Raw genomic sequence first — 16,514 nt, 5'->3', positions numbered from 1 at the left:
CGTTGAACTGGCCTGCCGGCGCTTGGAGATGACATAATCTCCAAGTGCTGGAAAATCCGAAACTCTCCATGCTGTAAACAGGACCCAAGTTGGATGACCCAGGTTAAACCCTGTGTCCGTGTTAAACCCTGCAAACTACCCGGGTTGGATTGCCCTGACCCCTTTCACACCTAGCAGCAACCCGGGTTTTAACTGCTAGTCTGATACCCCTTTCACACTACAAGCAATAACCCAGGTTATTGCACGTGAACGCGCAGCAACCCGGTTTACTGTGCAGTGTGAAAGGGCCAGGTTGAAATAAGCCAGGCATTTCAAACCTGGTCATGAGAAGGGTTGAACGCAAGTTGAACCCGGCTCGTGATGCAGTGTGAATGCATAACCCTAGTCAATGCAACCCGGATCCCATTCTCTGCATGGGAAGAGTCGGCGCTTGGAATGAGATAATCTCCAAGCGCCAGCTCACTACGTGATGACGGTGACGTCATTGACATGGCATTAATGCCGGGTCAGGCCGCCAGTCTGAAAGGGTTCTCAGCCAGGTCGCACCCAGGATGGGCGCATGAGCATAATCCTGGGTGTGACCCGGCAGCCAGATATAAAAGGTACTGTATGAAAGGAGTATAAAATGGGTTTGAACAAGCTATGACAAGGGTTGGAACCGTGGGGGTGATTCAGCAGTGGACGGAATTGCAAAGCTGCACGCAGGCAGCTTTGCAATTCCGTCCTTGCAAATATACAAATGTAGCAGGACCCCGCATCGCCCCTTAAATGCCTCTGCCTGGCAATCAGGACCCATTCTGCACACACGCAGAATGGGTTAGTGGTCAATCAGCCCCATGTTTGAAAACCTGATACAGCATTTTGGTCTGATACAGCATTTTGGTGGAAAAGGGGTATTAGACAGCTGCAATTTGTAAGAGCTCCAAGGTACTGTATGCAAGATCACCTCTTCTCTGAGATGTCAGATGTATGGGAATCAGCCTGATTCAGAGATGGACAGAATTGCACAGCCGCACACAAGCGACAGTGTAATTCAGTCCATGTAAAATGCAAATGCAGAAGGAGGTGTCAGACACCTCCATGCTGCATCTGCCTGATCGCTGTGCTGTGACCGAGGTCGCAGTCCGGGACCACCATCGGAACAATTGTTGTCCCTTCGGCCAGGCTGCGGTAGCTGAAGCTTACTGCAGCCTGACCAGGTCCTGGCAGCTTACGAGGCCAGGAAGTCTGTGTGCACCCACGAAGACCCTGTCCTCATCCCTCCAGGAAAGGGGCAACACGCCCCCGTTTCCGGGAACGCTGCCCAGGAATGTGTCCGCTCCGCCTCCTAAACTCTCCAGCCTGTCAATCAGGCTGCGGCTGTGGGGCTCTGCGAGCAAACTCGCAGACGGAGGGCTGCACATGCGCAGTACATCTCCTACGCATGCGCAGTCCTCCCACCATCGGAGATGTGCGCTAACCATCGGGTTAGTGTACATCTCTGAATCAAGAGGGACAATTATATTGACCAAATTTATAATATCAGCATTGACAAGTAGAATTAAAAAAAAACAAAATTGTACTCAAAGAAAACATCAAAGACAAAACAGTTCCCGTCTTAGTAATTAAAATGCTGAGGGGCCTGTTTATCAAGCTTTTTTTCCCATAAAACTATGCAAAAATTGCAGTTTCTGCATAATTTGGTGTATTCCCTGCTATATACTAATAGCCTAATACAGAAATCTCCTGCAAAATGCTAAGTAGTGCCTAACCCCTAACGCTACCTAACCCCGCTACTTACCTTCGGGATTTCGGCAGTCGAAATGCCGGCGTTGGGATTCTGACATTTGTGAAGCTAACAGCCATGTTGAATTCCGTATTGTTATAGCTAGTCAGAAAAGATATCACAACAGGGTTGATGTAATTAGCTGCGAGTTGGCTCGCAGTGTCAGTATGTGTGGCTATATATTGTATTTAAGGTGCCACAAGACTCACAGATTTTTTCTGTTTGCAGCCATATAGGGTCAATTTTAAAAATCTGCGATTCCTTGGTGAGAACTGGCCGAGGGGGGGTGAGTTGCTGGTGTTTTCAGTGAGAGACTGACAGCTAGGGGTGTCTGACAGAGACACAAAGAGGTCAATCATAATAATAAATGTAAGGATTTTGACGTTACAATGGATTTGCCACACCTGCAACGGCACCATAAGCTGCCACCTTCTCAGCCCGGTCTCGCCTCCAGTATCTTGGATTATTTCACGCAGCCCCATAGAGCAGCAAACAAAATTCTGGCAGTCCTGGGAGTACCTTACGTGCGGTGTATAGCTGCACTTACTCGTGGCTATGGGATGGACCTATAGACATGGCAGTGTTAGTGAGTCAGTTTGCATAAACTCAGATCACGTATGAGCACTGTTGTGGGGGTAAGCAGCGATGAAGGTGCGGAAGGATCTGTACAAATCTCTACGCTGCATTTAAATCTTTCCACCACACCAGGGAGCAGGACATTATCTACAGACGGCTTAGTTTCCCGCAGGCAAAGTCCAAAACATTTCCTATTTATTATAATATTTATATTAAGTGGTCTCATTCGACCTCTAATAATGTTTGAGCCCGGTTGAAAAAACATGTTGAAACTAGCAATTCTGCTTGTGTTACGTGACCATTATTGTTCCTATTCATTAATATTTTCTAACAATATTTGGAATAATTAATTACAGTAAGTGTGTATTCTTCTTATCATGTCCCTTCCATATAAATCCATCATTTACCACTCATGTAACAATAGCATACCACCCAGCAACATTGAGGAGATTCTGGTGTTGGTGGTCCATACTCTGCGATTGGTGACCTTGACCAGCTAAGCTCTTTGTTCTGTTCTTAGATGTACTTTTTAGATACTTTTTATTAAATGTGGATTTTTATTATACATCTCACTGGTACCTATGATCCCTTGTTTTTTACCATATAGCCTATATGAGCAACAGTGTGGACATCAGGACAAAGCCAAGAGTCCATTGGTACGAGCATATGCGCTTTATTATTTTATGGTTAGGGTTATTTATTGTTTGAAGGTACTTGCATTGGAGAAATTGCACAAGCACAGTGCACTTTATGTTTTGCTGTGGATGAGCAGTCTTGTTTTTGAGTGTTTTTGCACTACTGCACTTCATTTTTGGATTATTTAGTGCAATTGCACCATTCACAAATAACACCATTTGCACCTATACGAGGCAGTGTTTTTTTTTTTTGCATGAAATAGATTTTATAATAAGTGGTATATTATTAATGCTAATTTTTTATTTTTTGTTATATATACTTTCCGTAGTTTGAAAGGAGTACGCTCACTTTGGAATAATTACACAGATTATGACATCGACACACTAGATGGCGCTGTTGTTTCACTATTGTTGAACATATATATGATATATATATAGGCAAAGACAAAACAAGGAAGGACGCTGTATACTGCATAAAAGTTTTATTAAACACTTATTAAAAGATTTAAATCATTGATCGAGATGTACTCGTACCCATTATAAAAGCTCTGTGTGCTGAGTACCACATGACATATTATAGCAGTGTTGGCTAACCTTGACACTCCAGGTGTTAGGGAACTACATAACCCAGCATGCACTGCTACAGTTTTGCTATTAGGGCATGCTAAAACTGTGGCAGGGCATGCTGGGATATATAGTTCCACAACAGCTGGAGTGTCAAAGTTAGCCAACACTGTATTATAGTAAATCCCATGCAGTCACCAAACGTCATCCAAGAGACCTCCGGGCAAACACCCCACGCTGGAAGCCGCCGAGGGAATCTGAAGCGTGCCAATTGCACGGGGAATGAGGTAGCCGGAGGAGACGCCGGGCAGTAGAAGATCGCGTCACTCAGGCGACGCCCTAATGCGTTTCGTCAGAGGGCTGGCCCGGGTGACGCTGAGCCTCAGTATTAACATGGTACTAAACCAATCAGCCCATCCAGTGGGCGGGCTTACAAAACATAAACTATACACGCCCACATGAGTGATATCGGTATAAAGACTCCGTATACTGAGCATCAAGTATCTTTTGATACTAAGTATTTAGATGCATTCAAGCAAACCTATAACAGCCACCTAATTAGAATAGACATTATGGGGTAAATTTACTAAGATGGGAGTTCTATTTAAAAAGTGATGTTGCCCATAGCAACCAATCAGATCCTACTTCTCATTTATCTAGCACCTTCTAGAAGATAATACCTGGAATCTGATTGGTTGCTATGGGCAACATCACTTCTTAAATAGAACTGTCATCTTAGTAAATTTACCCCTATGTGTATGTTCAGATCAGCATAACGATAAATTATGGGTAAAGACAGAATTGTGTGAACATTAGAAATTAATGTACAAATAAATTAAATATTTACATTTCAGGCAGGGTCAGTTACCCCTGGCAATGTCATTACATAGAGTTAAGTATTTTAGTATTACAATTGTCCGTGAATGTTATTCGTTTTCACAAGTTGTTTCGGTGACCCGTTTAAAAAAATTTGGTCATTTTCATAGTTTGCATGTTCGTCTTTCTGCCACCTGGCTTAGCCCATAGTACAGTCACACTTGGGAAAATAATACACTGAGTTCCAATATCAATTTCCAAATAACTGTTCAAAAAATAGTTTCCAGATATTTTGCTCAGGGTAGCCGGCGGACCTAATCCCGACAGCCGGCTTCCCGACTGTCATATCCCGGCAAGGGTCTAAAGACAGGCGTCGATATGCCGACGCCTGTCATTATCCAAAAAACCACAGCCAACCCACAGCCAAGGATGGATGGAGCGGTGAGGAGACTGCTGCAGTGCCGGCTTGAGCTGTTGAAATCGTTAAAGGTAAATTTTAGAACGGTCAGTGCCACTGACAGTGCACTGATGTGCAGGTAAATGTATGAACTATCTTGAAAGAGAGGTGCACCGATAATGACAGGGGTGCATAGCACATGAACACAATACATGGGGGGAGGAACGGTAACTGCAGCACATAACGTGTGCAGTTACCAGTTATCACCCTAACGCAAGTTCAAACATCTACCCCGTAACCCCCCATAGGGGCAGTTTAATTGAAGGCAGTGTGAATAGAGCCAGGAAGGAATTCCCGGAACTATTTCCCCCGCACCCGGGACTTCATCGGGAGATGAGTGTTTAGGAGCGCAAACCGGCATTTTACAACTTAAGCGTTGGCCAGGATATTAGCGCTGCGCCAAGCTGAAAAAAAGTTTCACGGCTGGCACTTTGGTCAGATTTCTGCCCAGACCCTCAGGAGGAGGGTGCGAGCATAAATCCATTAGTTGGGCTAACAGCGTGATCAATTGAATAGCTCCAGGAACCCCTTCCCGACACTATTAACATCGCGCTCAATTTACTTGCCCCCATAGATCCTTACAACCAAATAGGCGGAACTGGGCTGGCAAGAGTCGTTCTCTCTTAGGCACAGTTCTCTAAAGACGCGATCACACAAAAGTAAGCCGCGCAGACCAGCATGTAAGCACAGAAGCCTGTTAGGAGGCGTATCTTTTGCGTCTAGTATTGGACAGGTACAAGTGCACCCTGTTAATGAGAATGTGTAGTAAACAAAGCGCCAGTGCTACCCATGCAGAGGTGTACACATCCCGAAAAGCCTACAAATGACGCTAATTTTTCCGTGCAAGTTTTTTCTGATTTGTTTGTTACAAATGACACTTTGTTCCAGAAAGTATTTTTATTGCAAACCAGTCAGCTTTCAAAGTAATTTTCAAACTCCTGATTCATTATTTGTCTGCAGATTTTTTTATAAAAATTTGAAAACGCTGCTTACATAAATACTCAGCCACTTAGTATACATAGATGAAATATACTGTCCTTTCAATTGGCTTTCATATAATCTGTACCTGTGAATCATTTAAAAAAAGGTAAGCATTTATGGATAAAATACCCATTAATTTAAATAACATTGGTCATACTGTGAATCTGAAGGGGAGCAGTGAGAATGTCTTAAGGTGCGTACACACTAGGCAATATTTTACATGATCCGCTCAATTCCGACACATCAGAACGAGAGATCGTGTAAAATATGTCCTAATTGTGAGTCTCCACTCACAATCACGATGTGCGTACCCGCAGGTCGTACATCGCATCTTCAGATCTTGCCTGCTGCAGGCAAGATCTGACAATCTCAGTCACGATACACTGGAAATAGTTGGGATGCATGATAGATCGTGGGTCAATTTGGGCAGTGTTTAACACCAAATCGTGCCCACAACTGCCGGGGAGAGTTCATGGGAAATCAGACACGATATCGCATCTTGACCACATCGCCTGGTGTGTGGGCACCTTTCATTCTAAGGCCGTAATACACTTTTAAATAAAAAAATTTAATAACTATTTTTATTAAATGAAAGAGTGTACAGACAGAGTAAAATAACATCAATACAGTTTGTTTGCATAGGAAAGATAGTAGTGCTGCGCTCGTATGTTGCGGAGCAGCTCAATTCAGTATGATATTATGTAGGTAGAATTTTGAGCGCTATGGGAGGGTAAAGGGTAAGGGATAAGATGTTGAAGGGATAGGAAGGTGGAATGAACGATGGGAATTCAATTAAATTAAAAATAATACAAAGAAAAAGGAAAAAAGAATACAAAGAAAAAATATGTGAACAAGGAAAAAATTAAAGAAAAAAATATATAATTAAAAGTAAAAATAAAAATAAATAAAATTAAATATAAATATGAAGGTAAAAATATATAAAATTGGAAATAAAACTATGAAAAAAAATATAAAGTTAAAACAGTTGAAGCATATATTAAAACGTCACAATATGAGTGCGGTTTGATGTTTATAGCCTTTTAGGAAAAAGTGGGGAGCAGACCTCGGGGTTCGGGAGAGGTGTGGACAGTCCGCTAAGTAGGGGTCCGCAATGTGCGGCAACAGGTATCCCTAATCTTACCCTACTTGGGGCCATGTTCACCTTCTTTTGCGGTAGTTGCTGGCCGTCTGTGGAGGTGTGTTGTACTGCGCCCCTCGATGACATCAGATGCCCGCCGATGGATGGTACTCGTATCCCGCTAGCTCCAGCTAGTGTCCTCGCCTCTGGTCCAGCTCTAACCCAACACGTTTCACACCACATAGGGTGCTTTTTCAAGGATGTCTGTTGGGTTTATTATTCCTCTTTAAATAGGGTAAAAACTTCATTGGAAAACAGGAAGTTAATTTCCAGAAGTTGTCAGGAAGAGGCGGTAAGCACATGTTCTTAAATAAAAATGTGTATATGCTTCAAAAAATCAAGGAAAAAATGGGAGATTGTAAAAGTATATGATAAAAGGGATATTAAGAAATACATAGAGTAACTTAAATGGAATAAAAAAAAGATAAAAGTAAATATAAATTAAAAAATAAATAAAAAAATAGATATAAAAGTGAAAGGAGGAACAAGGGACTGAAAAGGGTGTTTTCATTGGTGTTTATAAAAATACTTTGAGTTCGATGTCAATATTGAGACCTAGAGGTCCTAGGAGGGTTAAGAACACACAGCCTGTCAGCCCACTTTCTAGAGAAACATAACCAAAATCCCAAAGGACTGAGTTTATGGGCATCCAAAAATCAATCCCTCACTGGAAAGGAGAAGACCTAGAATCCACACTAAAAAGAAAAGAGACTAAATGGATTTATGAACTACAAACCCTAGAACCTCTAGGACGTTCCCATTTTCCTAAATCTGGCCGATATCATGCAAGTGTGTACCCACCTTAAAAGATTTAAAGATTATGGGCCTGATTCAGACCCACTCGCGAGCGGCTGTCCGCTCGCAAGTGGATCGATGGTCTGCACTGAGCATGCGCACGACGGAGGGAGCTCCGTCATGCGCATGCGCCAGACACGACGAGCGAAGGACTTTCCTTCGCTCGTTGTGTCCGATCAAAGGGGGCGTGCTGTCAATGTTGATTGACAGCACGCCCCCTTTGGTGGGCGTGCCGGGGGCGTGCCTCCCTGACGGGGGCGTTCCCACGGGAACGCCTCCCGTCAGAAGCCGGCCCACTGACATCACTAGTGATGTCAGTGGGAGTGATTTTGGCTCTGATAGAGCCAAAATCACTCCGGAGCTTGCGGTTGAAAACCTCAACCGCAGGCTCCGGCTCGCAATTTCGATGGTCGCGATGGTCACGACCATCGCGGCCATCAAAATGCACACTCGTATAGCCTGTGGGTGGTGACCCACAGCTATACGAGCGTCCAGGAGGACGCTCCATGAAAATGGAGCCCGGCCCTCATGCAGAGCGTGCGCTCTGCTCAGAGCGTACGGCTCTGAATGAGGGCCTATGTTATAGACTTGCATAAGATAGGAATATACTACAAAATAATATCCAAGTATTTGGATATCCCAGGGAGCATTGCTGGATCAATTTTGAGAAAATGGAAGCTGGATGGTGGGAGGACTGCGCATGCGCAGGAGGTGTACTGGCATGTGCAGCCCTCCGACTGTGACTTGCAGTGTCTTCCAGCCGCAGCCTGTTTGGGAGGCGGAGTGTGGGCGTTCCCTGGCAGCATTCCAGGATTTCCGAGAGGGACAAGCTGCTGCCAGCTTTAGCTCCAGCAGCCTGGCCAAAGGAACATCCGCAGCGCTGGGATCACGCAAATGCAGCAAGGAGGTGTGTGACACCTCTTTCTGCAGTTGCATTTTAAATGGACGCAATTGCGTCCATCTCTGAATCAGGCCCTAAGCAACATTTCAAAATGTACACTCTTCCTTAAGGACTTTGGAAGAAAATTAACCTCTGGGACATTTAAAACCCATAGCCTAGGTTACTCTAAGGTCATTCATTAATATATGGATCAGATGTACAATATTATTGAATTTAATATAATAATATACAATTCTAGTCACTTGTACACAATGCTGAGGGCATATTATCAACACTATACTATACAGAGAGCATTCTAGTATCCAGGGGCGTAACCAGAGGTATGGGGGCCACATAGCAAAATTTCCTCCGGACCCCCATAGGTCTGCCTATACTGTGCACCTGTAGTTGTGCTCAATATGCAATATCCCCTGTAGTAGTGCCCCTTATGCAATGCCCCTGTAGTTGTGCCCATTATGCAATGCCCCCTGTAGTTGTGCCCATTATGCAGTGCCCCTTATACAGTGCCCATTATGCTGTGATCTCGTTAATGCCCCTTATCCTGTGGCCCCCCGTTAATGCCCCTTATACAGTGCCCCCTATAAGGCCCCTTATGCTGTGCCCTTGGTAAATGCCACGTATGTTGTGCCCCCAGTAATGCCTCATATGCTGTGCCCCCTCCGCTGTGCAGTACTTACCGGTCTCCGTTGTGCAGTACTTGCCTGTCTTCACGGTTGTCTGCGCTCCAGCTTCTCTCCGGCGTCTGAGCCTGGCGCTAACCGGATCTAACTAGATCCAGGAGGCACACAGGCTTCTCACATGTCTGGTGACGTCACCCGCACACCTGCGCACTGCATCACTGGGAACGCTGACCTCTGAAGCTATCAGAAAAGTCTTCAGTCTCTGAACGTTTCAGAGGCCAGCATTCCCAGTTGCACCAGCAACTTGGCCGGCCGTGCTATAGAGGGTGCAGGGAGACGCTTGCTGGGCTGGAGGGCTCCCTAAGCCTCCGGGGCAAGCGCATCCCCTGCACCCTCTATAGTTACACCACTGCTAGTATCCACTATGCACTACATTGATCTCTATAGAGAGAGCACATTGAAGTGACCAGTATACAGTTTAGAGGACATCTTAACAATATACAATAAAGTGACCTATATGCAAATAGCATTCTCATTATCAGCTCACAAAATATGATTCATACCAGTAACTACTGTTCAATGCCAACTCTCTTCTGGATTCCATTATAAAAAGCAAGTCCCCCAGAATCTCTGGTGGTTTTTTAGTGCAGGTCAACTAATTTCCTGGTGATGTTACAGTGCAGACTGCCGCTATACAGACTCCATACCTCTGATGGCTTTATATTGCTGAATCTATTTTTTAGTCAGACCCCAATATGGTGGCGCTATAATACAAGCTCCTGTCCCCATAATTTCTGGGGGATGTCTTGTACTACAGATCTATGTTTACTTTACTATACAGATCACAGCTCTCTGGCTGCGCTATAGTGCTGACATCCGTAATATCTGGTGATTTTATTATACATACCCCAAAGTCAATTTACACACTTCATGCATGCATATATGCTCTGTCTTCAGAATGTTGATACTACAATGTCATTGTTGAAATGTCGACATGCACCCTGTCAACATTGTCAGAATGATCAGCATGTAAAATATCAACACTGTCAGAATGTGTACATTAGGGCTAGGCTGTAGGTGGTAGGGTTAGGGGAAGAATACTTATTGGACCGCTGACCCGGGAGTGACATTCACATGTCCGCCAGGACCCAGAAGCCGTTAGGAGCAGGTAAGTCACTGCTGGACCACCAGGGACGATATGTCAACATTCTAACATGTTGACATTCCATCAGTGTCTGCATAGTCAATGTCGACATTAGGATCATGTCGACGTATCATACCACACATGCTTCTGCCATTTCAAAACTGTGCTAGATAAATGTCAGAAGCTGTTTGGTTGTTTTAAGTAACTTCTTCACTTACCCGATTTAGCGTGGATGCAGTGCTGCACTTTGCGCAGTTGAGCTGGTTTTCTTTGGCTTCCTATTCGACACTGTTGGAAGGTCTTTCAGGACCTCCAAGCTTCACCATACCCAGGTTTTCATCCTCAAGTGTATGCAACTACTGGGAAAGATGGTAGCTTCATTGGAAGTGGTATCCGCCATGTGCCCAGTGTTATGTTCAGATTCTGCAACACCAAATCCTAGATAGTTGGAACAGGACAGGACGGGTTGGATCGACAGCTCATACAACTGTCACTCCAGACTCACCAGGCTCCTCTGTGGTGGCTCCGTACCCTGAATTTATCCAAAGGGTCTCCTCAGTTTAGGATTGGGTCCTTGTCACCATGGCTGCCAGTCTAGATTCGGGTGCTGTGACTCTGGACCTACATCTTTAGGGCTTTTGGTCCAGAAGATAGTCCGCTTTCCCCATCTACATTCTCGAATTGAGAGTGGTCAGAAACGCACTGGTACAGGCTCAGGATGTCGGACAGTGCCACTAAAATGGCTTACATATATTGTCAGGGCAGAATGGGTAGTCACCAGACGTTGTCAGAGGTGAGTCACATTCTCTCATGGCGTTCCTGCCATTTCGGCCATCAATTCCAGGGGTAGACAACTGAGAGTCGGACTTCCTTAGTCATCACACTGTCCATCCCGGGGAAACTACATCAGAATGTCTTTTAGATGATCGATGGGGTGACCAGACATAGCATTTTTATTTTTAATTTATGAATGTTTAGGGGCTTATGTAATAGGGTACAAATTGCAGCCACTGCTTTAACTCCTGCAAGTTTTCCCGTATTTTTAAAGTGACAATCAATTTATAGGAAAAACCAAGTAAATCGTACCCAATTACATAAGCCACTTTGTCTTTCAAATACATTTTATCTATGTTTAAACTTAGAAAATACATTTTAAAAAAGTTTATACTACAGGTTGGGTCTCCCATATCCAAATATTCCGAAATACGTATTTTTTTTTAGCATGACTGAGATAGTGAAACCTTTGCTTTTTGAAGGTTTAATGTACACAAACTTAGTTTAAGGCACAAAATTATTAAAAATAAAGTATAAAATTACCTTCAGGCTTTGTGTATAAGGTGTATATGAAACAAATGAATTTCATGTACTGTATGTATACAAACTTTGTTTGAGCCACAAAATTATTGAAAACATTGTATAAAATGACCTGCAGGCTGTATATATAAGGTGTATATAAAACACATGCATTATGTGCTTAGATTTGGGTCCCATTCCTAAGATATCTCATTATGGTATGCAAATATTCCAAAATACAGAATATTCCGATATCCAAAATACTCCTGATCGCAAGCATTTTGGATATGGGAGACTCAACCTGTATAGTAAAAATAAAAAAACAAATGCTACCGCTATCAGACAACTACAACTGAGGTTATTTTATATAATAAATGTCTTAGAGAAAATGATGTCTGCATTCAGATGGTGGGGTCGGATGTTTGCCGATTGTACCGCCAGCCCGGCACCTACTGTATATAGTTACTGCCAGAAAAGTTACACAAGCCCAGCTACACAGGGCCGGATTAAGCCTGTGGGGAGTGCGGGACATTTAAGGCAGGTAGGCTTTCCCCCGCTTGTCAGCACTGCCCCCCTTGCTGGGCCCGCTGTGTGGGAACCTCTTCTCAACGCACCTCCATGAGGCAGCAGCGCTGGTCCTACCTGCATTCCTGCAGCAGGGGCAGCCTCTGAAGCATCCTATCAGGCTGCACAGGGACCATCTGCTCATCTCCAGCCATTTGGGGTGTGTGAGCGGGGCTGCAGCACAGAGTGCAGGGATCTGTGGGTGGCACCATCGCTGCCCCATGGCCCTTCGGGCTAGCAGGATGCCTGGAACGGCACCCTGCAGCTAGTATCACTGCGGCAGTGCGGCCCGGAGCGTCCTTTGGATGCTCCAAGCGTTCCATGCATCCTGCTGCCAGGAAGTACAGCCGCTCTGAGCTTTCTGAGGATGCTTCGGGCAATGCTGCAATTCCGGGTGCTGACAGCCCTACCCCCGTTCACTCGGAAACATCGTTACAGCATTTCTCCAGCTACCCCTGCCAGCTGTAGCTCCCCCAAGAACAGCAGCGCCAGAACTGGGTCGGAGCAATTCTGGCCGAGGTGATGAGGGAAACTGGGGGCTACTTGCACCCTGTGCCCCCCCCCCCCCTTAATCCGGCATAGCAGTTACAGTATACTGATAATGCAGCAGGGTCAGTCCTTCATGCTGCACTGTCTCTGATGATTAATTTCCTCTGACACCTAGATCTGTGTACTCCATGTGCAGGCTCTGGGTGCCAGTTGGCCTGCCCCCATTACCCTGCGCTGCAAAAGTCAGTTCCACAGAAACAATCGCAGCTGCTGCAGCAAAGCAGCCAGACACCAGGGCCCCTCCCCTCCCAGCCAGCAGTGATGACTCAGTCAGAGAAACTCCTCCCCCCAAACAGAGACGAGGAGCCACTCACTTGGAGTGATTACAGCAGCCATTTTGTTGTTGCTGGGGAATGAGGAGCTCAGTTCCAACCTCCATCTGCTTATCAATGTGAGCCCCAGCTTTTCTTTATATATCCCCTCTTAGCAAAGGGGAAAGAAGAGGGATGATGTGTGAGAAGACATCTTGCCTACATGAGGGGAAAGCATGGCAGGACTGCAGGGTGGAGGAAGCTGCTGGGACAGGAGAGTGACCAGGAGCTGTAGAGGGGAAATGTGTGACCAGAGCACAAGGAAGTGGAGATAAGAGTAAAGGAGAGGTAAGGGTGTTCCTGTCACCCCCTATAATGGCCGTAGGCACAGTGCAATCACATATTACATTAGTATGTCATATACATGGGAGTAATTAGCATGTGAGTGGGGATAACAAGAATATGATGAAAATGCTAATATTATATCCCAAAGAATTGTATATTTAATGGGTGCACATATCCCCTCATATGCCAACATAAACCTTTGTATGACATACCTTTTCATTAATAGGGGGCGATTCAATTGTTTTCACATTACTTCAGACGGGAGATCCGGCGTGATAACACAATTGGATCGGTACTTTCTCATCTTTGCGGTCCCCTGCTGGAGGCACTGGTTACGCTACTTACATATCTTCACTAATCAGTGAAGATACGTAAGTAGCGTAAACTTGAGGAAACACCATTCGGCTCCTTGCGGGCTTGCTTCACTCGCCATGCTGGGGGCACGGTGGCTCGCTTCGCTCTCCACAATGATATATTTCCCCTCCATGCCCACTTGGATGGTAGGGAATGACGTTGGACACTAGCTGATCTTTACGCTACTTGCGTATCTTCACTGACTAGTGAAGATACGTAAGTAGCGTAACCAGTGCCTCCAGCAGGGGACCACAAAGATGAGGAAGTACCATTGGATCTCCTCCATGGAATCTTGCATGCTATCAAAATATCCCATACATCCTCAGACTCACCAATAAGGCCCCATATGCCATCATATATCCCAAATAACCTAATTTTCATGCAGGGCAGTGCCATCATATATCCCATATATCCTCATTTTTACCCAGGGCTGTAAAGCCACACACAGCGGATACCCTGGTGGCGGAACTTGCCACACTCACCCACTGCCACAATCCACCTCTCGGCACCCGCACTCTTTGGGGAGAGAGGTCCTGACGTCTCCCACTGTCCCACAGTGCCATGCGAGTAGCCGTGGGACGTGTACAGCTGCTTGGAGCACCGTCAGGTGATAGTGGTCCCATCCACACCTAAAGATGCAACGTTATCATGGTATGCGCTCTGGGGGCAGGGCTAGGGTGGCACAGCGCACTGCCAACCTGTTATGGGTCTTTTTTCACCTATGTAGCTTTACACTCAATCACATAAGGGCTGATTCTGAATAGATCAAAGTAACTTTACACATGGAACACACCATGTTGTACTGAAAGCAACTATTCAGTATGACATAAAAAAAGTATCCCTACCAACTGAGGGGGTCTCTTTATTAAGATCTATATGAATAGAAGATTTTCTGTAAAGAAAGCACAAAAGATCAGCCTTATCGCTTGCCAGACCACTTGCCATCAGGGGGGAACAAGAGTTCCCGAGTATGGGACTATCTAGGAGGCCTGGACAGACAGCCAGCCCCAGATAACCAGCCAGCCCCAGACAGACAGCCCCTGCCCCATACAGCTGACCCCAGACAGCCAACACCAGTCAGCCTGCGTCTGACCCAGCCAGCCTGGCTCAGATAACCAGCCTATCCCAGACACCCAGCCCCTGCCCCATACAGCTTGCCCCAGACAGCCAGTCCCAGTCAGCCTGTCTCTGACCCAGCCTGCCTCAGAAAGCCACCCCCAGCCCCAAACAGCCAGCCCCACACTTACCTGATGCTTGTAGCTTAGTCAGTCCTCTTCAGTCAAAAGCCACAGCTCCTCTCCCTATCAGTGGCGTGGTGTGAAGTCATTACATCACGCGCATCGGCCGGCGGATCTCTTTCTAAAAGGAAATACAATTTGCAGGCTTTTGCAGCGCAGCGGGCATTGGGGGCAGGCATAGGGGGTGGGAGGCGGCCTCCCCCCTCTCTGCCCGGGACTCTGGTCCCGACAGTCCCTCCCCTGATGGCGGCCTTGAACATACACACATATTCATATGCACAAACATACATATACATACACACACACACAGGACCATGTTCCCAGTACTAGGTTCTACATGTTTGCTGCATGTCAATCACCTCAGTGATTTAAATGTCCCTCAAGCCTCCTCACATGCCATCTGGAGGGTTGGGTTTAGGGTGCGGGTAGGAGGTTAGGTTTAGGTACTAGCTGGGGAGGTTAGGTATCGGGAGGGAGAGTTAGGACAGGGAGAGGGGAAGGGTTAGGGTACTTACCTTAAGGGGGTCCGGATTCTCACAGTCAGAATGCCGCTGTCGGTATTCTGACCAGTGGCATCCCGACCGCTGGGATCCCACACCCAACCCGTCCCCATGCATTTACAGTTTAGAGATTATTTTTTAGTATCCCTGATGAAAGGCCCATACAGACAAAGCATTTGTATAATTCGTAGAACATGGACCTTATAATATCCCAGAACAGGACACATTAGTACAATTGAACTATTGCCTGCAAAGCAACAGACTAACAAAACAGCACTTGCGTTCCACAGTAGAACACACTGTGAATGTTACTGCACCTCAGGCTGCAAAGTTTCTTGATTACTTACAGCTGGCAGAGCCTGATGACGCAGAATGGAGAGAAGCCAGGAGGGCACACACTGTAGTCCTGGCCAGCTGGGTGATTGCTTTAGACCGGGCACCAGGGTGTTTTAATCTAATCACTTTGGGTAATAGACGCCCAGAGTTTGTCAAGTTCTTGGGCAGATTGTGAATTATAAGATCAATGTGTATAGCTTCCAAAAGGATAAGGTACATTGGGCCTGATTCAGACCCACTCGCGAGCGGCTGTCCGCTCGCAAGTGGGTCGATGTTCTGGACTGAGCATGCGCACGACGGAGGGAGCTCCGTCGTGCGCATGCGCCAGACGCGACGAGCGAAGGAAAGTCCTTCGCTCGTTTTGTCTGATCAAAGGGGGCGTGCTGTCGATGTTGATTGACAGCACGCCCCCTTTGGTAGGCGTGCCGGGGGCGTGCCTCCCTGACGGGGGCGTTCCCACGGGAACGCCTCCCGTCAGAAGCCGGCCCACTGACATCACTAGTGACTAGCTCACTCCGGAGCTTGCGGTTGAAAACCTCAACCGCAGGCTCCGGCTCGCAGTTTCGATGGTCGCGATGGTCAAGACCATCGCGGCCATCAAACTGCACGCTCGTATAGCCTGTGGGTGGTCACCTACAGCTATACGAGCGTCCAGGAGGACGCTCCTTTTTCATGGAGGCCGGCCCTCATTC

At 46.1% G+C, this 16,514-nt stretch overlaps 1 protein-coding gene across 3 annotated transcripts in view; it reads left to right on the top strand.

The window, feature by feature from the left end:
• Positions 1-16,514, top strand: part of IL21R (interleukin 21 receptor) — a 203,464-nt gene that overhangs the window by 884 nt on the left and 186,066 nt on the right. Inside the window, exon 1 of one of the 3 annotated variants that reach the window (XM_088451875.1) lies at positions 2,947-2,997. The exons of the other annotated variants lie outside the window; for them this stretch is intronic. The gene's annotated coding sequence lies outside the window, so the exon portion shown is untranslated. Of the gene's footprint in view, positions 1-2,946; positions 2,998-16,514 lie in introns of those variants that run through there. 3 annotated transcript variants of the gene reach the window in all.

Source organism: Taudactylus pleione, unplaced genomic scaffold (assembly GCF_031769625.1).
Source record: "Taudactylus pleione unplaced genomic scaffold, aTauple2 ptg000032l, whole genome shotgun sequence".
In the NCBI taxonomy this organism is placed as follows: domain Eukaryota; kingdom Metazoa; phylum Chordata; class Amphibia; order Anura; family Myobatrachidae; genus Taudactylus; species Taudactylus pleione.
This window is presented reverse-complemented; position numbering and strand designations above follow the sequence as displayed.